A 26,843-nucleotide genomic window follows, 5' to 3' on the forward strand; every position below is an offset into this window, starting at 1 on the left:
AGCTCACAGCGACCTCAAACTCTTGAGCTTAAGCAATTCTTTTGCCTCAGCCTCCCAAGTAGCTAACACTACAGGTGCCCACACAATGCCCAGCTATTTTTAGAGACTCTGGTCTCACTCTGACTCAGGCTGGTCTCAAACTTGTGATCTCAAGCAATCCACCCATCTCAGCCTCCCAGAGTGCTAGGATTATAGGCATGAGGCACTATACCTGGCCTCATTAACCTTCTTAAACAAAAAAAATTCTCAACCCAGAATTCTGTACTCTGCTAAACTAAGCTTCAGAATCTATGGGGAAATAAAACCTTTCACTGATACGCAAATATTGAGGAAATTAACCATAAGAACTACAAGAAATACTTAGAACTATTCTACCCACTGACCATCACAATGGACCACCAATGAAATAAACAACCACAAACTAAAAATGAAACCTAGTTTCTACAATGCTGCCAAAGATAAAACAAAGCAACAGACCTTCTTTAAAAAAAAATGAATAGAATTCCATCACACTTACCAATTCTCTCAATAAATGTTAATGGTTTGACTTCTCTGCTGAAGAGGCTCAGGCTGGCTGATTGTATAAAAAAGTACAAGCCATCCATATGCTGTCTCCAGCAAACACAACTAATCTTTTTTTTTTTTTTCTTTTGAGACAGAGCCTCAAGCCGTCCCCCTGGGTAGCGTGCTGTGGCGTCACAGCTCACAGCAACCTCCAACTCCTGGGCTCAAGCGAGTCTCCTGCCTCAGCCTCCCAAGTAACTGGGGCCACAGGCACCTGCCACAACACCCAGCTATTTTTTGGTTGCAGCCATCATTGTTGTTTGGCGGGCCCAGGCTGGATTCAGACCCACCACCTTAGGTGTATGTGGCTGGCGCCCTAGCCACTTGAGCCACAGGCACCGACCCCACACAACTAATCTTGAAAGACAAAATAAGACTAAGGGTAAATGGTTGGAAAGCAATGTTTCTGGTAAACGGAAATAAGAAGAAAGAAGAAGCCATAATTTTAATTTCAGATACAAGTAGATTTAATGCAACTAAAGTTAAAAAAGACAAAGATGGTTATTTCATACTGGTCAAGTGAACACTACATCAAAAGAACATTTCAATTCTAAATATTTATGCACCTGACTTAAATGAACACACATTTACAAAATAGACATTGATTGGTCTAAGCAAGATGATATCCTATAACAGCATAACAGCTGGGATGTTAATAATCCTCTGACAAAACTGGACAGATCATCTAATCAGAAACTAAACAAAGAAACTTAAATGCAACACCAGAACAAATGGGCTTAATAGACATATACAGAACATACCATCCCAAAGCTAAGGAATATAAGTTCTTCTCATCACCCAAGGGAACATACTCCAAAATAAATCATATCTAAGATTACAAATCAAGACTTAACAAAATGAAAAGAATTGAAATTACACCTGTATCTTTTAAGACCACAAGGCAATAAAAGTGGAACTCAACCCAAATAGAAGTTTTTATCCCCACACAAAGGCATGAAAATTAGAAACTTTATGTTGAATGACAGTTAGGTCAAGGAAGAGATAAAAGAAATAAATTATTAAATTCCTTAAACATAACAACAATGAAGCTATAAGTTACCAAAACTTGTGGTATACTGCAAAAACAGTCCTAAGAGGGTAATTTATCATATTTGATGCTTACATCCAAAAAAACAGTAAGAGAGAACATCAGTAATCTAATGAAACATCTCAAGAAAATGGAACCAAAAGAGCAATCCAATCCCAAAGCCAGCAGAAGAAATGGCCAAAATTAAATCATAAATGAAATTAAAAACAAAAGAATCATTCAGAAAACCAATGAAACAAAAAACTGGTTCTATGAAGAAGATAAATAAAATAGATAAACCTTTGGCAGGTTAACTAGTAACAGAAAAGTGAAATCTCTAAAAACCTCAATCAGAGAAGAAAAAAGGTAAATAACAATAGATACCATTGAGGTACCAGAGATTATCTCTCACTAGCACAAGAAACTCTACACCCAGAAATTCAACAATGTGAAGGAAATGGAACAATACCCGGACTCTTACCATCTCCCTAGACTTAAACAGGAAGAAATAGTTCTCTTGAACAGACCAATATCATGCACTGAGATCAACTAAACAATAAAAAAGATTCCAACAATACAACCCCTGGACCAGATGGCTTTACACCAGAATTCTATCAAATTTTCAAATATGAGCTTGTACCTATTCTTCAGAACCTATTCCAAAACATTGAGAAGGAAGGAAACTTCCCTAATCCATTCTATGAAGCAAATATCACCCTGATGCCAAAACCAGGAAAGGATTCAACTAAATAGGAGAACTACAAACCAGTTTCACTAGTGAATATTGATACAAAAATATTCAATAAAATCTTAGCCAATATATTACAGCTATACAATAATAGTTAATATTAGATACCTCACTATCTAATAAGCTGCATCTCCCATGGATGAAAGGCTGGTTTAATACAGGCAAATCCACATATGTAATTCACCATATGAATAGGAGCAAAAACAAAGACCATATGATCCTCTCAATTGATGCAGAAAAAGCATTTGATAAAATTCAGCATCCTTTTCTAACAAGAATACTTAAGAATATAGGCATAGATGGCATATTTCTTAAACTGATTGAAGTCATCTATGACTTCAGCTAAGATCATGCTGAATGGACTAAAGCTGAAAGCTTTTCCACTTAAAACGGGAACCAGACAAGGATGTCCTCTATCACCACTACTTTTCAATATCATGCTGAAAGTTCTAGCTAATGTAATCAGGCAGGAGAAGGCTATAAAGGGCATTCAAATGGGGACAGATGCTTGATCTTTGCTGATAATATGATTTTATGCTTAGAAAATTCCAGAGACTCAACCACAAAACTCCTGGAAGTGATAAAAACATAGAGTAAAATCTCAGGGTACAAAATCAATGTCCACAAATCAGTAACCTTTGTATATGCCAAAAACAGCCAAGTCAAGAAGCTAATCAAATGTACAATTCCTTTCACAGTAGCTTTAAAGAAATTAAATACTTGGGAACATATCTTTAAAAAGTAGTAAAGAAACACTACAAAGAGAATTATGAAATCCTAAGAAAAGAAATAGCTAAAGATATTAACACATGGAAAAGCATACCATGCTCTTGGCTGGGAATAATCACCATTGTTAAAATGTCTATACTACTCAAACCAATCTTTAGATACAATGCAATTGCCATTAAAATACCAACATCATGGCTCGGCGCCTATGGCTCAACCGGCTAAGGCGCCAGCCACGTACACCTAAGGTGGCGGGTTCGAATCCCCAGCCCGGACCCGCCAAACAACAATGACGGCTGCAACCAAAAAATAGCCGGGCGTTGTGGCGGGCGCCTGTGGTCCCAGCTACTTGGGAGGCAGAGGCAGGAGACTCGCTTGAGCCCAGGAGTTGGAGGTTGCTGTGAGCTGTGATGCCACGGCCCTCTACCCAGGGGGACAGCTTGAGGCTCTGTCTCAAAAAAAAAAAAAAAACCAACATCATACTTAGAAAAACTCAAAAAACAGTTCTTCATTTTGTAAAACCCATATTCCAAGGCAATTTTTAGTAATAAACACACCAGAGGCATCACTCTACCAGACTTTAGGTTATATTACAAGTCTACATTGATCAAAACAGCATGGTATTGCACAAAAGTAGAGACATAGATATATGGAACAGAATAGAAAACCAAGAGAAGAAACCAGTCTCTAGTTGTCATCTGATTTTTCATAAACCAAACAAAAGCATATGCTGGGGAAACAAATCCCTATTCAATAAATGGTGCTGAGAGAACTGGATAACCACATGTAAAAGACTGAAATTGGATGCACACCCTTCACCACTTACAAAAATTGACTCAAGATGGATAAAAGATTTAAATCTAAGACATGAAATGGTAAAAATCCTAGAAGGAAGTATGGAAAAAACTCTTCAGGATCTCAGCCTAGGGAAAGATTTTATGAAGAAGGCTTTAGCTAAGGACACAAAAATTAAAGCAAATAGATAAACTTCACAATGAGAGAAGATATTTGCATATTATGAATCTGACAAGGCTTGATAACTAGGATTTGCAGAGAACTGAAATTAATCAACCAAAAAGAGTAAACAATCCCATCTATCACTGGGCAAGAGACATGAAGAAAACCTCTTAAGAAGACAGACAAATGGCTAACAAACATTTGAAAAAACTGTTCATTGTCACTAATCATCAGAGAAATGCAAATCAAAACCATCCTGAGATATCATTTAAATACAATGAGAATAGCCCACATCACCAAGTCCCAGAGTTACAGATAGGTGTGGAAAGAAACAGACATGTTTACACTGTTGGTGGGACTGCAAACTAATGCAGCCTCTTTTGAAAGAAGTATGGAGAATTCTCAAAAAACTCAAATTAGACCTCCCCTTTGACTCTGCAATCCCACTACAAAGCAGAAAGAAAAAAACATTTTATCATAAAGACATTTGCACTAGAATGTTTATCACAGCTCAATTTACAACCACCAAGACTTGGAAACAAATCAGGAATGGATTAACAATTGTGGTATATTTATAACGTGGAGTACTATTCAGCCGTAAGAAAACATGATGACTATACATCTTTTGTATTAACCTGGATGGAGATGAAACATTTTTCTTAATAATGTATCACAAGAATGAAAAGATAAGTATCCAATGTACTCAATTTTATCATAAAGCCAGTAGATGATCTAACACATGCCCACATGGGAGAAAAACTTAATTCTATTCAAATTTGGGGGGAGAGAGAGTAAGGAAGGAAGTAGCATAGGGGGAATTGCTGTGCTCCCACTTAAAGGGCACAACATAAGGGTATATGGCACACCTTTTGGGTGTGGGACACAACTACAAGAGAGAGTCTACATAAAAAGCTCAAAAATTATGACCCAGTTGTTTGTACTGTCACAATACCCTGAAATTAAAAAAAAGAAAAGAAATTCCTAAAATCAAAATCACCAAGGATCTGGACATAATTAGGAAGAATATAGCAGAGTTTAAGGAATTGAAAGAGGCATTCAAGGAGATTCAAAACACAGCAGAGAGTCTCAGCAACAGAGTAGAACACAGAGAAGAAAGAATCTCAGAAATCAAACATTTTTGAACTAATACAATCATTCAAACAGGCAGGATAAAAGAGAATAGTGGCAGAGCTTTCCCTGAGAGTGTTATGGGACTACTCCAAAAGATCAAACATTTGAATTATAGGGATTCCTGAAGGAAAATAAGACAGTACACATGGCACAGGAGCTGTACTTCCAGTCATCATGTTAGAGAATTCATCAAACATTTTGAGAGATCCAGAAATTCAGCTACTAGAAATTTTCAGAACCCCAGCTCAACTCAATTCAAACGGAGCAACTTCTAGACACATGGTAATTAACCTAGCCAAAGTCAAAATGAAAGAGAAATTTCTGCAAATAGCCAGACATAAGCAATTTCCTACCTACAAGGGGAAAAATATCAGGGTGATAGCAGACTTCTCAGCTAAAACTTTTCAACACAAAAGAAGGTGGTCACTTACCTTTACCCTTCTTTTTTTTTTTTTCTTTTTTTTTTGAGACAGAGCCTCAAGCTATCACCCTGGGCAGAGTGCCATGGCACCACAGCTCACAGCAACCTCCAACTCCTGGGCTCAAGCGAGTCTCCTGCCTCAACCTCCCAAGTAGCTGGGACCACAGGCGCCCGCCACAACGCCTGGCTATTTTTTGGTTGCAGCCGTCATTGTTGTTTGGCAGCCCGGGCTGGATTCGAACCCGCCACCTTAGGTGTATGTGGCTGGTGCCTTAGCCACTTGGGCCACAGGCGCCGAGCCACCTTTACCCTTCTTAAACAAAACAATTTTCAACCCAGGATTCCATATCCTGCTAAACGAAGTTTTGTTTTTCACAGGGAAATCAAATATTTCACTGATGTGCAGGAAGTACTCAGACATGTTCTTCACACTGAGCACAATGGCCCACCAGCAAAGTAAAGACACTCAGAAACTGGGGGGTTCCTGTGGCTCAAGGAGTAGGATGCCAGCCCCATATACTGGGGTTGGTGGGTTCAAACCTAGCCCTGGCCAAAAACTGCAAAAAAAAAAAAAAAAAAAAAAAGACACTCAGAAAAAAAATTTTCTTTGAGACAGAGCCTCAAGCTATTCCCCTTGGTAGAGTGCTGTGGCATCATAGCTCACAGCAACCTCCAACTCCTGGGCTCAAGCAAGTCTCCTGCCTCCACCTCCCAAGTAGCTGGGACCACAGGCACCTGCCACAATGCCTGACTATTTTTTGGTTGCAGCCATCATTGTTGTTTGGCGGCAGGCCCAGGCTGGATTCAAACCTGCCACCTTAGGTGTATGTGGATGGCGCCTTAGCCACCTGAGCCACAGGCACCGAACCAAGACACTCAGAAATTAAAGGACAAAACCTACTGTCCACAATGGCACAAGTATAAAACTAATCAACAGACTTCCACAAAGCAAGACAAAATAACTAAACCTTACATATCAATTCTCTCAATAAATGTGAATGGTTTGAATTCCCCCCTAAAGAGGGACAGGCTGACTGACTGGATAAAAAAGCAAAGCCATATATATGTTGTCTTCAAGAAACACACCTAACCTCTAAGGATAAAATAAGACCCAGGGTGAAGGAAAGAAAAACAATATTTTTTGGCAAATGAAACTCAGAAGAAAGGAGAAGTTACAATCTATTTGCAGATAATCAACAAAAATAAGGAAATACAAAGATGGACACTATATATTGGTTAAGAGGATGAGACAAGAAGGTGACCAGATTTTAACATTGGTAAAGTGGGACACCATTAGGAAAGCGGGTTCTGGGGGGTATGGCCTGACAACAATGCAAACTTTGATAAGCAATTCTCAATAATAAGTTCTCAACAATTATTTGTTATTATTAAAGTTTAACATTATAAAATTAACAAAAATAATATAAAATGCATATCCTGACAAAATAGCCACATGGCAGCCGAAAACCATATATTCCCTTCCTGTTGTCCTGTGTTCCCTAGCTTGTCCTGCATTCTTTCCAAAAATTGGAGCTTTTTAAAAATGACACAGGACACAGGACAAATTGTTAAAAATCGGGACTGTCCCACCAAAAGCAGGACGTCTGGTCACCTTAGGTTAGCCACATGTAGATATCCAAAACTGGACTGCACCTCTCACCACTGACAAAAATAGACACTCACTGGATAAAATATTTTAATTTAAGACATAAAATGATTAAAATTCTAGAAGACTGCATAGTATTCCATGGTGTACATATACCACAATTTATTGATCCATTAGTGGGTCAGTGGGCATTTAGGCTTCTTCTATGACCTAGAAATTATGAATTGGGCTGCAATAAACATTCTGATACAAATATCTTTGTTGTAATTCAATTTTTGGTCTTCTGGATATATACCTAATAAAGGAATTGCAGGATCAAATGGCAGGTTTATTTTTAGTTCTCTAAGACATGAAGATTATGTTAACCAGTTTGATGAGAGTATTTCAAAATGTATATGAAAACAGCACACTGTACCTCATGATTGTATTAATGTACATAGTTGTGCTATAAGAAATTAAAAAAAAACAAATAAATAAATAAAGAGAAAGATTTAACATGTGTAAAGCACAAAAAAATTTCTAGAAGAAAGTGTGGAAATAACTCTTTTTTTAAATAGGAATAACTGTTGATGCTATCACTCTGAGAAAAGAATTTATGAAGAAGACCCACGTGGTAATTGCAATAACACCAAAAATAAATAAATGGGACATGATAAAGCTAAAAAGCTTCTGCACAAGGGTACAACAACTAAAGCAAACAAAAACCTTCAGGATGAGAAAAGATATGTGCATGCTATGAATCTGACAAAGGGCTGATAACTACTCTACAGAGAACTCAAACTAGTCAACAAGAAAAGAGCAAACAATCCCATTTATAAGTGAGCAAGAGACATGAACAGAAACATCTCTCAAGAGGACAAATGGCCAATAAACACATGAAAAACGCGCATCAACCCAATCATCAGAAAAATGCAAATCAAAACCATTCTCTTATTCTAAGCCCAGTGAGAATAGCCCACATCACAAAGTCTCAAAGCTGGAAATGCTAACATGAATGTGGAGAGAAGGGAACACTATCACACTGCTGGTCAGATTACAAACTAATATAGCCTCTATGGAAAGAAGTATGGAGAATTCTCAAGGAGCTAAAAGTAGACCTTCCATTTGATCCCACAATCTCATTAATAGGTATCTACCCAGAAGAAAAAAAAATCATTTTATCACAAGGATTTTTGCACTAGAATGTTTATTGCAGCTCAATTCACAATTGCTAAGATGCAGAAGCAACCCAAGTGCCTTTCAACCCATGAATGGATTAATAAACTGTGGCATATGTATACCATGTAATACTATTTTAGCCATAAAGAAGATGGAGACGTTGCATCTTTTGTATTTATGTGATGGCGTTGAAGAACATTCTTCTTAGTAAAGAATCACAAGGATGGAAAAGCAAGCATCCAATGTACTCAAATACTAACATGAAACCAATAGAAAAAAACTGCATACACATAGGATAGAAAAACACAAGTATGGCTTGGCACCTGTGGCTCAAGTGGCTAAGGCTCCAGCCACATACACCCAAGGTGGAGGGTTCGAATCCAGCCCAGGCCCGCCAAACAACAATGATGGCTGCAACCAAAAAATAGTCAGGCGTTGTGGCAGGCACCTGTGGTCCCAGCTAGTTGGGAGGCAGAGGCAGAAGACTGGCTTGAGCCCAGGAGTTGGAGGTTGCTGTGAGCTATGATGCCACAGAACTCTACCCAGGGGGACAGCTTGAGGCTCTGTCTCAAAAAAAAAAAAAAAAAGAAAGAAAGAAAGAAAAACACAATTATATTCAAATGGAGGATTGTGGGTAGGGTGGAGGGAGCAAAGAGGGGGATCGGTAAATTCTCACCTGATGTTCACAATGTAAGGGTATACAGCACGTCCCCTGGATGAGGGGCTCTATTACAACTTAAACTTTACCTTAGAAAGGCAAACAATGCATGCTAATCATTTGTTCATATTAATCTGAAAATTTTTTTAAGTGAAGAAAAATAGTGATCTTTTCAACTGGCTGCTTTGCTTTGGTATTAATTATATAGGTTATACATTTATGAGTAAAAGAAAAGATGCCTCCACATACAATCATTGAGTGAGGTAGATAACGTAGAAGTCTTGTTATTATCATTATTTCAGAATTTGAATGTTTGGTTGGTGTCTGCCAAACTCAATGGAGATGAAACTTCCCAAATGAATACTTCTATATCCTTCAATTCCACCTTCTACAATACTGACAGAGGGTGGAACCTGTGACTCAAAGGAGTAGGGTGCTGGCCCCATATGCAGGAAGTGGCGGGTTCAAACCTGGCCCCGGCCAAAAACTACAATACTGACAGAACTATAGTTCTGAAATATAAATGTTGTTATGTCATTCTCTTCCTCCAAAATCTTCAATGTTTAATTCCTCATTGTCTATAGGATAAAATTAAAGCTTTTTAGCTTGACATACAAATCACTTTTAATATTTGAATCCTGCAAAATTTCTAGCCACAACTACCAATATTCTACTCCTCCCTCCATGATAACATATTTAGCTCCAGTTATATCATATTAACTCTATTTCCCTGAAAAACACCATGCTCTTAAGCTAGAAGTCTTTCTTCCCATTTTAGTGACTGTTATTCACTCCAATACCTCCCTCTCCAGACAGGAGATTCTACACCTTGAAGTCTTTAACCATGTCTTTTTGCATTCCTTACAATGCTTTGGACAATGCTAAACACATAATAACAGGTGTTAACTCAAATGGTTATCCATAAAAAATATTGCCTTTATTTGGTTTTATTAACTTCTTATTACTGAGTTTTTGTTGCTGTTAGCTGTTATTGTTGTTTTAAGGCTATTTCTCTGCCTGAGTGCTATCCTTCTATAAGGACCCTCCACTTGAAAGTCTGCTGTGGGTAGCTATTTTAAAAATAAACAAATCAGCCAAGTAGAAACCAAGCAGGCTGAGGCCTGATCACTTCTTGGATGTGCTGAAAGGTGGCACAGGGCACTATTTAGAGGAGGAAGTTATAAAGTTGTAACACTCTCATCCAGTAATGTATTTACAATGAATCCTTTGTAGCAATAGATCAAAGAACAGCTTTTATTACTGATACTTATGTTTGATTGTACAGCAAATTATTACAAACACACACCCAGAGATTAGCTTCAGTTTCCTCTTACCACACTGTCTCTCTAAAGATAAAAATACATTTTATTTTTTTTATGAGACAGAGACTTACTTTTTGCCCCCAGTAGAGTTATATGGTGTCATAGCTCACAGCAACCTCAAACTCTTGGGCTCAAATGATCCTCTTGCCTCAGCCTCCCAAGTAGCTGGGACTACAGGTACCCACCACAACATCCAGCTACTTTTTTTTGAGACAGGGTCTCACTGTTTTGTTTTGTTTTGTTTTGTTTTTTGAGACAGAACCTCAAGTTGTTCCCTGGGTAGAGTGCCGTGGCATCACAGCTCACAGCAACCTCCAACTCCTGGACTCAAGCGAGTCTCCTGCCTCCGCCTCCTAAGTAGCTGGGACCACAAACACCCGCCACAACGCCTGGCTATTTTTTTTGGTTGCAGGCATCATTGTTGTTTGGTGGGCCCAGGAGGGATTCGAACCCTCCACCTTAGGTGTATGTGGCTGGTGCCTTAGCCACTTGAGCCACAGGTGCCGAGCCCAGGGTCTCACTCTTGCTCAGCCTACTCTAAAACTCATGAGCTCAAGTAATCCACCCTTCTCAGCCTCCCAGAGTGCTGGGATTAAAGGCATGAGCCACTGCACCCAACCCCAAAATACATTTTCCAACCTAAAACAAAGTTTTTGAAAATGGATATTCTGAAAAACAAGCATTTGTAACTGATGTTAACAGAGTTCAACTTGAAAAATTACCCACTGGCTCATGAGAAAATATAACTTTCTAATAAACTACCGTGAGTGGGATTTGGCAAGAGTTGGAGAGAGAAAATAGACGTACCAAGAACATGATGAATGAAGCAAAGAGAAAGATGCATATGTATGTGTGTGTATAGACCCGTACACAAAACCCCCATTATTTTTTTTCTTTCATTTCTACAGAGTCAGATAATGTCAGGTAAAAGTGTAACTTATGACTCAGTCAGAGCAATGCTTTTGCTTTGATAAATCAATGTTGGCTAAGTCAATTAAGAGTGGGGGTGGCAAAAAAGATGATAAGCAGCAAATATATGTGTTCAGTGGGAAGACAGAATAAGTTAGCTCTCACTTTGAAGAGGGGAGTTCAGAGGTTTCAAAGGGCACACAGGAAATGCTCTAACAGCATAAACCGTGCCCCAGTGAATTCCAGCCAACTTTCAGTCCTTATGGCTTTATCTGATCTCATAGTTCTCTATCTCTAGAACCAATGCACCCACAAAGAACAGCTCCATGATAAAATCCAGAGATCAGGGCTTTAATCATGGGAGACCTGGAGGTATAGAGATGGGAAAGTAAAAGGCATACAGTCAGACTCTGGTGGGTTTTCTTGAGTTACCAGTATCTTCATATTTTTTGTTTGTTTCTGGTCCTGAATTTACTTACACACACATAGAGTGCATATTTTTGTCACGGATAAAACAGGACTACCAAAAAGGAAAACTAGCTAGAGCTCTGAATCACATCTATAAAACATTACAAACTCATCTGTCTCTCAAAAATATATACAAGACAGCATTTTGGTAGTGTGATATACATGAAATGAGCCTCAGGTACCCACTTGAGCCAAAGGAAGAGAAAAACAGGTAATTAAGGCTTGCCATTTTGCTTCTTTGAGGTTAAAAAAAGGCACCACAAAGGAATGTTATATTGGCTCCATGCCCATAGCACAGTGGTTAGGGCACTGGCCACATACTCCAATGCAGGCGGGTTCTGACCCGGCCAGGACCTGCTAAACAACAATGACAACTACAATAAAAAAAATAGCTGAGCATTGTAGTAGGCACCTGTAGTCCCAGCTACTTGGGAGGCTGAGGCAAGAGAATCACTTAAGCCCACGAGTTACAGGTCGCTGTGAGCTGCAATGCCATGGCACTCTACAGACATAGACTCTGTCTCTAAATAAGTAAATAAATAAAATGTTATAAATTAAATACAGGGAACCAAACTGTGAGTACTACCGTTTTCCCAACACAAAACAGTATCAATAGAACAGAGAGATAGAATTTGATGGAAAGTCTTCATGGAGGAAAAGCAATGTTCATTCCTCTCTGCTACTCTGTGACTTGCCCTCATTGTATGGGAATTGGGGCCATAGAGAGAATAGGATATATGCTTTGAGAATAATAGTAAAACAGAGTCAAAGGCATTCTGTGGGAGAAAAAAATACACTAGATTGATGTCAAATTTGAGAATTATGTACTTTAAGTTATCATGGTAAGGTTTCACAGAAAATTGTTTATGTCAGAGGAGATAATGCCCAAGTTTTCAAACACCCTAGCTATATAAATATTCAGGGAGAAATACATACACATCACAGATAATTCATAAGAAGTAGTTTGTACCATAATTGGATATTTTCCCAAATGTTTTCTTTAAAAAATCATAGAAAATGAAGTTAGCCAGAGACTTACTGGACACTCTGATAAACATACCCCTCAGAAATGTTCCAGACATATAGAGTTTTGCTGTTTTACTCCTATCTTTTTAACAAGTAGAAAAACTCATCTTTACAACCTATGTGTCAGATATTTTAAAACTCAAAATATGCACTTTACTGAGGCCACTATCATAAAGAGAAAAAAAAAAGCTATAGACAGCAATGCTGTGGTTTATCACATCTTGTGCAAAACCAATGTAAACTTCCCTTTTTGATTCATATAACTAAATTGCAAACATAAAATTCAAACACTGAATATGGCTCCCCTAATGATCCCTCTTTGCTTGATTTCAGTGGGAGACTAACCTAGTGCATCCCTCTGAGAACTCAGGAGTCCCTGGTCCCCTGTTACTAGCTCAAAGACCTGGATTGGAGAAGTTATTTGCTTTTATTGACCATGACTTTATAGTCAATGGTATATAGGCACTCTGTCTAAGCAGTTCCATATGAGAGAAAGGGAAAGTGAATGTTCAGAATAATGGTGAAGGAGCTCAGGGAATTTCGCCCCAAAATATGACTCCTTGGAATAGAGTATTTTGAATCAACACCCCTTAGAGATCAACAGCTTTGGAAGGGGATTTCCCTCTATCTGCATAAAACCAGATGTATTCATCCAAAAGAACAATTGCCTTTCCTTCCCCTCCCTGCTATCTCAATATATTGCAAGAAAGAAGATCAAGAATACAACCAGACCTGGTCCAACCCATTTTAAAGATAATAAATGTGTCTCACATTACTTTCCAAAGAGAATAATTTACAAATCAGTTTCCCCCTATCCATTCATCCTCTTAGGAATGTGTTCACCCTCCCTAGTAACCTTTTCTTGCTCCTGAACAGAATTACCTACATTTCTCATCTCCCCAGCCCCCTATAAAATGAGGTTATATAAACTTCTGGATCCCACTGGGATATCAGGTAATCACTCTGTAATTCTTCCCATTTGCATGGAAGACAAATTTATAATCTCTTTCTTTTATTAATTGACCTTATTTTGAGCTGATCGTTCAGTAAACCTTCTAGGGCAAAGGGGAACTTTCCCTTCTACCCCACAGTGGGAATGTATGAATCCAGGGAATTTTCCTGGCCTGCCGGGACTCAGTAAGGAAGCATTGTGAAGGTACAAAGCAGTGGCCCTTGAGGCAGCACACCTTGGATCCATGACCATGAGAGTCTTACTTGCTATCTCTCAGAATAAGCAACATATTAGGGAGGCCTCCAGGAAGAGGTCAAATCACTCCTCTTCCAGCACAATGCTAAATCACGTGTTTAATAGAAAGGGGAGGAAGGTAAATCCAATTACTTTTCCTGAGCACTCAAAGTCAAGCAAAGCACTGCTAACGGTGGTGTTTGCATCTGAACCCAGGTAGGAGAGGAAAAATATCTTTTTCTCTATCTATCCTAGGTTCATTGGCTGAGGCACCATAACATGAGACACAATAACAAGAGAAAAGCCAGAAGGTCCTTCATAAGAAAATAAAGACTCAAAGAAACAGGTAAATTTAGTGTTTTTTTTTTTTTTGAGACAGAGCCTCAAGCTGTCCCCCTGAGTAGAGTGCTGTGGCATCACAGCTCATAGCAACCTCCAACTCCTGGGCTCAAGTGAGTGTCCTGCCTCCGCCTCCCCTATAGCTGGGACTACAGGTGCCCTCCACAATGCCTGGCTATTTCTTGGTTACAGCCATCATTGTTTGGCTGGCCCAGGCTGGATTCGAACCCGCCAGATCAGGTGTATGTGGCTGGCGCCTTAGCTGCTTGAGCCACAGGCCCCGAGCTGTAAACTTAGTGTTTTTATGTTAAGTTTGAGGACGAGTGGACAGGCAGGGAGAAAAATGAGAAGACAAAGAGTATGATCTAATGGTAAGAAGCTGGGGGGAACTTAGCAAGACCTGTTTATTTGGATTCTTCTTTGCTTCTTCTGTCTTAGGAGATAAGGATGTTCTTTCCTTTCCTCGGTGCCTAAAAAGGGCACCTCTCATATGAGGGTCTAATGGCCTACTGTAGGGAAAGATGAGAGTCCTTCCTAGGTTTTACAATCTGCTTCAGGACAGAAAGATGGGGAAAGGTGAGATTAATCTTCCTATTTCTGTCATTTTCTTCAATATACCAGCGTGCTATACTTGGGGGAACATGTCCTGAACTTCATCATCTATAAGGCAACAGATTTCATCTTTTCTTTGCAGAGGACATGGAAAAACAGGACACAGAAATCAACAAGAAACTCCCTGGCTTGGCGCCCGTGGCTCAAGTGGCTAAGGCACCAGCTACATACACCTAAGGTGGAGGGTTCGAATCCAGCCCAGCCTGCCAAACAACAATGATGGCTGCAACTGAAAAAAAAATATCCAGGCATTGTGGCAGGCACCTGTGGTCCCAGCTACTTGGGAGGCAGAGGCAGGAGGCTCGCTTGAGCCCAGGAGTTGGAGGTTGCTGTGAGCTATGCCACGGCACTCTACCAAGGGGGACAGCTTGAGGCTCTATCTCAAAAAAAAAAAAAAAAAAAAAAACTCCCAAGAACTCAAAGCACAGGGGCAGATTGATGTCACATCTCTCCTGTCTTCATCTTTTCCTCTCCTGTCACCTCTTTTCAGGATCTAAGATGCTAAACTTAGGGTCCCTCTTTCTCAAGCCCTTCCTAGAGCTTCTCCTCCTTTTCTTTTTTCTTTTTTCTTTTTTTTGATATAGAGTCTCACTTTGTGCCCCCCAGTAGAGCGCTGTAGTGTCATAGCTCACAGCACCCTCAAACTCTTGGGCTCAAATGATCCTCTTGCCTCAGCCTCCCAAGTAGCTGGGACTATAGGCACCCACCTCAACACCCGGCTATTTTTAGAGACTGGATCTCACTCATGCTCAGACTAGTCTCAAACTCCTCAGCTCAAGCAATCCACCCACCTCTGCCTCCCAGAGTATAAGGATTACAGACATTGGCCACCAAACCTGGCCTCTGGAGCTCCTTCTTATCTTTAGCTCTCATTCCTGCTGTTGACTCCCTCAGTCTCCTGAGTCTTCCACTCAGTTACGGGAAGTTGGCCTCATGTATCATGGTCTCAGCAGCTCTAAACCACTGCTAGAAGCCCATTTCAGATCCTGGGGCCACAAATCACATTGATAAATGGCAGATTAACAGAAGAAAAAATATTTAATTACATACATAGGCACAGACATTCACAGAGAAATTCTAACTGACTCAAAGAGGCAGTTAGAAATTGAGGTTTATATACCATCCTAGGTTAGACAAAGGAAAAGTGGTCTTCAGCTTCTGGAGAGGGGCTAAATTTTAAGAAGGTGACTAGGAAACGTATGGCAAGTCAGGGTTGTTTAGTAATGTTTGTCATGTGGATAAGAGACTCAGGTGGCAAGAATTGTCTCCAGAGTAGTTCTCTTGCAGGTACAGAAGAGTGAGACACTGTTACAAATGGAAATTTATGTTACTTTTTCAGAGGGAAATTATTGCCCTGCTTTTTAGACTGAAAGGGGGAAGGCAAAAAGCTATTTGCCTTCAAATCAAAACAATACTTATGCCAAAGTGGCATATTTTGAGGTAGCATGTTCTGGTCCTCTTCACTATCTCACCATTTGTCTGGTTGATAAATATGCATTGACTGGTGGACTGACAGAAACTGCAGGTACTATACAGCCTGCACACGTAGGAGCTCTCAGTTCAGTGGCAGCCATGCCATGCCCCTTTAACAAAGCTTGGCAACAAGTCTTAAGGACTAGACACAAAAGCAAAGAGCAAAGAGGCACAACTTCTCTTTGAAGAGTGCCAAGATACCAGCAATCTCAGCTCCAGCCTAGGGAAAGCCAGAAAAAAGTGCCTCAAGCAATAAGAAGGGGGAGGAGGGGCAAAGGGGGTAATGAGTCAGAAAGGAATGTGACTAACCCACACCGGCATACCTGAGGGTCAACGTGAAGAGAGGCCAGCGGAAATTCCTTTACACAGACCAGGGTCTCATGGGTTCCTCTGAAGGCAGTTTTTCTGTGTGAGAATCTGCCTTGTGCTTTAAAGACCAGTGGGTAAATAATTTGCTTTAGAATAGAACTCTGCAGAAGTGTGCCATCACTGTGATATCTTTTTTTTTACCTCATGCTTTCTCAGCATCACCAGCCTTGGTTTTGTTCATTAGATAGTAGAGTAAAATTCATGCAGTGGCCCAACAATCACTGCTCCAGAGAAAAATGGGGGGAAGAGTAGTAAAGGTCTGGGCTAGTGGTTTTGTGGTGTTTGTCTTTAAATAAGTGATCTGAAAATGATATTTCCCAAATTTTGAAGTAGATTTCTTATATGTGTACAACAATATACAATAATTAATTATATCTAGAAATTTGGCAACAGAATTTTGTTTTGAATCTCAGCCTCTTCGCTTAGATGCAGGTATAGGGGAAGAGCTTCATCTAGAGTCCAAATTTCCAACTGTTACTTTAGATATCAGGTCAGAGTTAGTACTTTTAGAAAGCTTAACAGACCTCTTTGATACAACAGGAAAGAGAAACATGCTTTCTCAGCAGGAAATTTGAGACCTCTCTGTTCTTTGTTTTAAATGATACAATGGGTCACTTTGGAGATTCTCAGTAAAATAAGCCCAGGATGGTCATCAAGATTAGGGCAAGTGCTGGCCAAAACAGCTGCAGAGCAAGTGGCCTGTGTTTCCATTTCCGGAGTGTTTTCCTTTTAGAGCCAAACACTGTATAAGAGTGAGCAAGATGAGATGGTCCAAGTAGCCTCTTTTTAATCCTTCCCAAATCACCAAAGAACAACTCAACTGTGACTGTATGCATTTTTAATGTGCAGGAAAATAAAGTATGGTAGAACATTGTAGAAGTTTGGGAGTCAACTTTGACAGAAGATTCTTAAGCCCATCTCAGTCTCTTTGGTTTAAAAAGTAAGCGCATGTTGGGCAAGGTGAGAGGTAGGATGGAGAACACACTTCCAAGGCAGTATAATTTCTTGCCCCTATAGAGAAAATTCATACTTCAATGGAAATCTCTTTATTGCACACACTTCCTAGCCTTTATCTGATTCCGATTCTACTAGAGCAATTTACCGCTCGAAATTGTAGGTCACAGATAGATATGCAAATCCTGTCCTGTCTGGTTCAATTGACTTCCTCCTCCCCTGTGGGAAAAAAAACCACACAATCAACAGTGTGCCTCCCTTTGCAATTCGTCCCTGCATTCCTTTACTCTATATAAACCTGGGCGGCTGCTTTTTAAAACCAGTTATTACATCTGCCTGTTTCCCTCACTTACATGAGTAAAATAAAATCTTTTAAAATGCGTTTATCTTTATGTCTGTACTTTACTTTTTCTCAGGAAATTATCTTTTAACCCCCTTGTAAGATTTCTTTCTTAGGTAGAAAAAGATAGCAGCGGCCTTCAGTCTAGAGAAGGCTAGTACTGGGCCATGTGATCTACAGATAAAGAGAAGATTTCTCTCACAGAGCTGTGCTCCACAGAGGGAACAAAGTGGCTCTGCAAAGGAAACATGCCCCTTCTTTTACCCACCTTCCCTTCAACCTCCCAGGTTATTGGCACTGTCTAAAACAAGAATTTGGTCACCTTTCAGAAGGGAATCTTTCCCGTTTTATAAAGCATTACTACTGGGTCCTCCCTCAACTTGCTGGTTTCCCACGCTCTGGACTTGCAGGTTGCTGCGTGGGAGAGCTGCAGTTTCACCCAGTGGGCAGGGCTAGGTTTCTGTTAGCCTGGCTGCAACCCCCAGCACCCTGCCAACACACAATGATCAGTGGCATTCCTGGAATTCCTGACATAGCAGAGAAGCCAGGCTTGGCCCTGCAAATGCCCTTGAACCGTGGGTCCGACCCCAATGGGGCATTTTATCTTTTATTCACAGCCAGAGGTTAGGACCTATTTATGTAAATCCTCTGCCAAGGGTCGATTCATCTTGACCCCCTGGTTTTCATTTCTCTAATTGTCTCAGGTATTTTTTAGACCCCCTTGGAAACTCTTCATTCACTGAAAAACTTTTGGGGTCAGTAAGAATTCGGTAACAAAGGGAAGGGGGTGAGGGGCTGGAAGAGTTGAGGAGGCTTTTTTGAAGTGTTCTAAAGAAGCTTTCAGAGGCCACCCAGTTTACAAAGTAAAAACAGCAATGACCTCATGCACCCCGTTTCATTCATGGGAAATAAGCTTTACTTGAAATGGTATCTTCACCTAAGAAGTTTCTTAGTGCACACATTGTCCAATTTCTGTTTCCTAGAGCACATATTGTCCAGTCTCAGTGGTGGGAAGGGACTGGGGAAGGAGATGTCAGAATTGCTGGCCTTTGGGCAGGTGGTGGCTCCTCACACAATTGTTCCCACTTAATGGGCCCCAGGAAGCCTCCCAGATTTGCATTTTAAAAGAGGGCACCACCCGTAGTGAGAAAATACTTGATTCCTAAGAAGTGACCCAGGTTACAGAAATTTCAGGCCACATGGAAAGCCAGCAGGGAAGATACTCAGAGGTCAGCAGGGCTTTTGGAGGCCTTCAAATCATTCCTGATCCAGGGCCTTGTGCTCTAACCTCCAATTCACAGTAATAAAAGGAAGGAATACTTTGCAAACCAACCCAACTGTTTAACACCCCTAACAGCAAATTTTTCTTTTTCACTAACTGAATTTTCATCTACACTTTAAGCCAGTTGTATTTTTTTCGTGCTCTGCTCCATTTTTAACAGAAAGGTGGGAAACATCTTCTCTTTATAAAAAACTGTTTTTCTTCATTTTCTGTCATCTTTTTATTACGAAAAATTTTAAACATACAGAAAAGTTGAAAGAAAAATACAATGAGTACCCCCACATACCCACTATTTCAATTCAGCAAGTGTTGACCTTCTGGTATATTTGCTTTACTGTTATACACAAAACTATATATACAGATTTGCTTCATGAATGTGTGTATACATTTGTTGCTGATCTATTTAAAAGCAAATTGGAGACATCATAACACGTCTAATACTTCAGTCTGCATCTCTTAATATATAAGTTCATTCTCTTAAAATAACTATTATTAGTACCCCTGAGAAAATTAATAGTAATTCCCTGATACCATTTAACTCTCAAAAGATCCAGTCCATATTCAAATCTCCTCAATTTGCACACGTAGCAGTTTCTTATAGAGTCCAGAAGCCAATCAAACTTCATACATTTGGTTTCTTTGGTCTTTTTGGAATAGCCCCTCTAGTTTTATACATTACATTGTCTCTTTGAAGAGACTTTGTAGAAATTCTCACATTCTGAATTTGTCTGATTAATTCTTCCTGGTTGTGTTCTTCTCCCTGCTAGATTTCCTGTTATGAGTTGAATTGTGTCCATCCCCTAAAATTCATACCTTAAAGTCCTAACCCTCAGCATCTCAGAAAGTGACCTTATTTGGAAATAGGGTCACTATAAATGTAATTAGCTAAATCGAGTTCATACCAGAGGATGAGTCTTTAATCTAATGTGACTGGTGGCCTTATAAAAAGGGGAAATTTGGAGACAGACATCCACACATACAGGTGGAATGTCCTATGAACATGAAGGCAGGGATCAGAGCAACAATTATACATCTCAAGGAACATGCAAGATTGCCAGTCAATTGTTAGAAGCCAGAAGTGAAAGGGACCTGAATATGCCACCGCTAAATATACTTCTTTGGCATAGGACTGTTTTAAACTGAAGGCAATTAGCTCTCTGTCCTCCCCATTTCTTAAAAAATAGGACATAAATTACTATTTCTAAGGTGTCTCCTTCTCCCCCACACTAGGAAGACTCCTTGCACTGGAGATGTCCTTTATGTACACAGCAAGGCAAGCTTATTTACATTTCCAGCCCTCCCTTTGCCATAACTTACACCCGCCAAGAAGCCCCAGATCCCTCCTCCTTTGTCCAGATTAGGATGGAATATAGGCTCCAAATTCTTTCTACCTCCTTGAGTCTGTGAACTAAAATAAAATATTAAGGCTCACCCCACACACACAGCGACTGACTGACTGGACTCCCTCTTGGCCAAGGGGATGCTTAAAACTGAGTTGCTAGTCATGAGAAAGGAGATCAAACATGCCTTATCATGCCGCTCTCTCCTTAGAGCTATGCTCTGTGATTCATTAACAAGCCCAAGGTTATGCAAGACCTACCTGCAGGTCTTCAATGTATACAATGTAGGGGTGAGGGGAAACCTGCCCTTTTTCTTCAGAAGTTCATTGAAAGATCAACACACAATTAAAGCTAATTAATAAGAGAAATGTTTATTTCCAAGTATGATGTGTATGCAGAGAATCACAAGAGTGATTACTCAGTGTCTAATAGTCAGATACCTTTATAGATGCCTCTTTGAAGAGAGGGGAATAATGTGGAGTATAGAGTGCAAGAAGTGGTTGTTAGGGAGGATGAATAGATGGGGAAACAGATTGACTTGTAAATTAACATGAGAGAGAGAGGTATTGTGTTTTAAATGATTTTGGCCTGGTATGTTAGCATTCAGGGGGAGGAAAGGAAGTCAGTTGCCCGCCTTTGATTCCCTGATCTGGTCAGTCAGGTTTTATGCAGATAAAGGGACACCTCCTTCCAAATGCTTTCTGATCTCCAATGGTCTTAAATTCAAATGATTCTTCACACCAAGTAGTCATATTTTGTGGTGAAATTTCCATAGCTCATTCAACAACAAACCACTTGAGTCCAGGCATATGTCCTGTAGTCTGTCTCTGATTAACAGACCCTTATCTTAACTCAGCATTCCTTTTGCTTACATCCTGATCTATTAGGTAGAGCCTAACTCCTGTAGCCAATTGTCAGCCAAAGAATCTTTAAACCGAACTATAACCTGTGGGCCCCCCAGTATGAGATGCCCCAACATTGGGGGTCAAACCAATGTACGTCTTCTATGTATTGATTTATGACTTTACCTTGTAATTCCTGTCCCCCTAAAATGTATTGACGGAGCTAAAGAAATTTCATCCCAAAATATGACTCCTCCTGAGAGGGCCAGACTAGCTCCATTTTGTTGTTTACTGCACAAGCCCCATTCCTAGCTGTTTACTACACAAGCCCCATTCCTAGCTGTTTACTGCATAAGCTCCATTCCTAGCCCTTCACCCCAACCTCTGCCAGTAAAACCTGCAGGACCACTCCCTACTGCCTCCCCCACACCTGCTTGTACAGCCACTGAGCCATTAATTGAGTCACCTTAGGCAGACAGCTGCCATAATAAACAATAAGTTTCTATTTCCTTAAAATACAGGTATTTCCCTCCAGCTAGCCCCCGGTTAAGAAATCCCCCACCCCTCACCTGTACCAATCCAAATCCTCCTTTACTAATGAAATCATCACCCACCAATGCAAATCCTCCTTTACTAACGAAATCATCAACCACCAATGCAAATCCTCCTTTACTAATGAAATCACCAACCACCAATCAAGAGTGTCCTTGTAACGGACCCTACCCTTCTTGCTTTCTCTACCCCATAAAAACTTGCTCTACCCTGAGTTCGGGGCTCTTCCTCGGCTTGCAAACCAGGAGAGTCCAGACCCGGGTCTGAATAAAACTCACCTCTTGCTTTTTACATGGGAGTGTGTCTCGGACAGTTTGCTGGGGCCACTTTGGGGGAATTTCGGGCATAACAGTACACAGACTCTTGAGTTTTGTTCCAAAATCAACTTATCAGCCTCTTGCACCAGCATAGCCGTGTCTGCAATGTGTCTGCCTCTTCTTAGGCATGAGGGCCATCCTTTCAAGACCCTGTCAAGTTGCTTAGAAGATAAGCAGCTAGTCTTGCCTCATATTCTACATTCTGAGTGAACATTCCCTTAGCTATTTTACTTCTTTCTGATACATACAGCTCAGAAGGCTTGGCCAGGTCAGGGAGCCTAGCACCAGGGCTGCTTACAGTTCTTCTTCTATCCTCTTGAAGGCTTTTGGTTGGTCAGATTTCTACTCACTTGGCCCTTTTTCTCCCCTCTTTGTGGCTTCATACAATGGTTTGGCCAGTCTATATGTTTCACACAGTCTTTCATAGAAATGCCCAGGGCTTTTATCTGCATGAACTCAGCCACCTTGAATATGTTTGTACCTGACCAGTAGCTTTCTGGCTTTCCTACACTGACAGGGATAAAGTTACCTGGGTCCAGAATAAGAGAATTAAATCATGTAGAAGTCACCTAAAAATATCTACAAGTTCTGGATTTCAAGGTTAAGGTTCACACAATGAGAACATTATCGTTCTTATTTACAGACATAACATAGTTCTTAAGATAATAGTTAGTTTTAAGAGTTCCTACAGAACTGATCCAAAGTTCTAGGTGATTCAAGTGAATATTCCTAAACATCAGTTGGGTATCGGGCTACTTATGTGGCTTGTTGCAGCCACACCACTTATGGGATAATTTTTATTCAGATTCCAATTTCTCCTGAGGTGTCTATATTGACACAACAGATAGAGTTTAATACTGCACAGTTTTCCAGTGTAGCCAACAGGTGACCTTTGTTGAGCTTTAAGGCTTCATAAAACTTCATAACTACTGTATATGATTTTGTAGTCTCTGACCAGTGTCTTAGTTGCATTTAACAGATCAGTTTAGTTAAACAGCTATGTCTTGTTTTATGAGCTGGTATTGCAGACAACGCTGAAATCTAATACAGGTGGGCCACACTTTTTTTTCTTTTGAACTATTTCTCTCTCTCTAATTTCTCACTTTACTAAAAACAAATTATACCAGAACTAATTTAATTGCCTAAATAAACTGTACTTTCAGTATACTGGGTCTGATTATGTGCACAAAGTGCAGCAAGAATAATTATTAGCCATCTAGGCTTTTCTTCCTTTTAAAATTGGCTTTGCTGGAATCTTTTATAAGGAATCTCAGGTTAGACTTGAAAGCCTCTCATGAGCCCAGGTTTCATCTGTGCCATTAGAAATCTGTATGCATTGGGTAAATTCCTCTTCTCTTGAGGTCTCAAAGCAAATTGTGATTTCCAGACCTGTCAGAAAGTGGCATTCTTTACTCACTGCAGATCAGGAAATGTTATTGATAAGATATCTGGCCAGTCTTTCCAACCAGCTATTCTATTTGCCTTATAAAGTCAACCTTAATTCCTTAATGCAATCTGGACACCTCTAAAAATGCTATTCCAGTCAAAGCCTTGGGAAAATAACCAATGTCTTTCATTGTATCCTATAGAACAAAACAGATTCTTACTGAACTTATGCAAACAACTATATTTTCAGAAATTAAGAATACTTACAAATGGTTTTCAATTCTGGAGAAATCAAGGAGAGAGTAAAAAAGAAAAAAATTTTAAAAAAGAAAAAAAAAATAAGTGTTTCAAATTTCCCTCATAAGTATATACATTGCTGAAAGCTACAAATAGCTCAAAAGACAGAAAATGGTTTTCTTGACTTCTGGAAAACAGAACACAGAAAGAATCAGCAATGTGGCTCGGCGCCTATGGCTCAACCGGCCAAGGCACCAGCCACATATACCTGAGCTGGCGGGTTTGAATCCAGCCTGGACCCGCCAAACAACAATGACGGCTGCAACCAAAAAATAGCCGGGCGTTGTGGTCAGCACCTGTAGTCCCAGCTACTTGGGAGGCTGAGGCAGGAGAATTGCTTGAGCCCAGGAGTTGGAGGTTGCTGTGAGCTATGATGCCATGGTACTCTACCCAAGGCAACAGCTTAAGGCTCTGTCTCAAAAAAAAAAAAAAAAAAAAAAAAAAGAATCAGCAATGTTTCATAACAAATCAGCTTGGTCCCATGTAATTGATTTCTGTTCTGTTTGAAGTTAGGTTTAGCAATACTCATGGATATGGTAGCTTTCTAATTGAAGTCCTGGAAATTTGCTTCTAGTCTGATGTTATTAATCTCCAAAGTCATCAGAAATTTGAATTTGAGAGAATTTGCCAGCCTTTTCTACTGCTTTCCTTAAAGGACAAACTTTGGGCTTAGCCAGTTACAAAAATTCTTTCTGAGATGAATTAAATTACTTACAACATACACTAACATGAGCCAACATTTTATAATATTAGAACACATACATACAAACATAATCCATAGAAAGTTAACCACCATTTCATATTTGACAGTATTTCCTGTATAGTTTTAACATACCAAATAAGCCTAATGTCTTTCTCAGACTTTCAGTGGTCTTAATAGTTCAAAAAGACCAAATTTGGCATTTTGATTTTGGAAAGTTTGTCAAATATCAAAGATTTAAAACATTTGTTCAAATAGGATCAGAAGCCAAAAGATTCTAAAGGCAATACATAGCTGACTGCATCACATGCAAATTCCTTCACAACCTTATTTAGCCTGCACAGATAATTTACAAACATTCTAAACCTTCTGGTTTGCCCTGCCATTCAAGTTCTTAAAAATCCTGTCATTCTGTTTCAGGACAAAATTCACCATACAAGATCCTTTCTTATACAACGCCATTTTCCTTTCCCTCTAATTTTTCTCACTCTCAGAAAACCACTTTCCACAAAACAGGATCACAGTTTACTGTGAAGTTAATTATTCACTTGGTTAAACCAATAATTGGAAGATTTAAAAGTCAAAAATCAAATTCTTTGGCAAAGATTCAGTTTTCCAAACTATTTACACAACCAAATTATTACATTTTACAAACGAGAGACATTTTATGGAATATAACATGACAGTAAGATTTTTTTTTTTTTTTTGAGACAGAGTCTCGCTATGTCACCCTCGGTAGAGTGGCACGGCATCAACAGCTCACAGCAACCTCAAACTCTTAGGCTTAAGCAATTCTCTTGCTTCTGTCTCCCAAGTAGCTGGGACTACAGGTGCCTGCCACAACACCTGGATATTTATTTTGTTGCAGTTGTCACTGTTGTTTAGCAGCCCCAAGCTGGGTTTGAACCCACCTGCCTTGGTGTATGTGGCTGGCATCTTAACCACTGAGCTACAGGCTTGGAGCCACCCTTAAGATTTTAAGTTACCAAAAAAAGTTCTGAAACCACAACATAGGCATCATTTCATTGTCCCCCTAAGTCTCAAATGGCCATGTGTCATCAAAGATGGCCACAAAGGACAGGACCTGTGTCCTTAATTCATTTACCAGGTGTAGAGTTCAAGACAGAAAGCAGGAAACAAGAACGTCCAGGTTCTCTCAGAAGAGCCAGGGGGCAAAGTTGGAACAGGGAAGAAGGGACCATGTAGACTAGACTATGCCCTGTAGCTGCTGGCCTAAGTATGGGGAACATGTCCCTTAGGCCTCACCATAGCTACTTCTCTATGCTTCAGAATTCAGAGGCTCAAAATCAAGAACATAAGCTCACAGTAGAATCTAGCAAATTTAGACATATTACAGAGGTGGCAGTTTTATAATATTCACACATTTGAACTTTAATAACAGGTTTAAAACTAATTTTATCTCAAAGGATACCAGAATCTCCTGAACAACAAGGCATTTGAGTCATTCTTGCTCACTCAAAGTTCGCAATCTCCCCGGAGACATAGTTACTGCATAGTCTCCTGTAAACCCCCCTTTTTTTTTTGAGACAGAGCTTCAAGCTGTCCCCCTGGGTAGAGTGCCCTGGCATAGCTCACAGTAACCTCCAACTCCTGGGCTCAAGCGAGTCTCCTGCTTCCGCCTCCCAAGTAGCTGGGACCACAGGCGCCCGCCACAACGCCTGGCTATTTTTTTTCAGTTGCAGCCATCATTGTTGTTTGGCAATCTGGGCTGGATTCGAACCCGCCACCTTAGGTGTATGTGGCTGGCGCCTTAGCCACTTGAGCCACAGATGCCAAGCCCTGTAAACCCTTTTTTTAAATGCTTCAGTATAATTCCCAATGGAGTGGGCTTCCCCTGTGTGTTTTCCATTTCCTTCCCTCAGACAAACCACAAACACATCATAGATGAGGTAAAAATGGGGATGTGGATGGGGCTAGTCACAGTCATTTCGCTCTGTGGGGGCGGCAGAGTGCTGCCTATTGTTACCCATCTCAGTCAATCTCCAAGCACTCACTCACATGTACCCAATTCCAACCTTTTTCCAACCTATTTCCTAATCTGGGTAGCCTTAGCCTGCCACTTAACTATACGAGGCATCCTCCAGTACCACAGTTAAGAGCCAACACTCACTC

The sequence above is a fragment of the Otolemur garnettii genome, unplaced genomic scaffold (genome assembly GCF_000181295.1).
Source record: "Otolemur garnettii isolate 467f Iridium unplaced genomic scaffold, OtoGar3 scaffold00262, whole genome shotgun sequence".
Classification (NCBI taxonomy): Eukaryota; Metazoa; Chordata; class Mammalia; order Primates; family Galagidae; genus Otolemur; species Otolemur garnettii.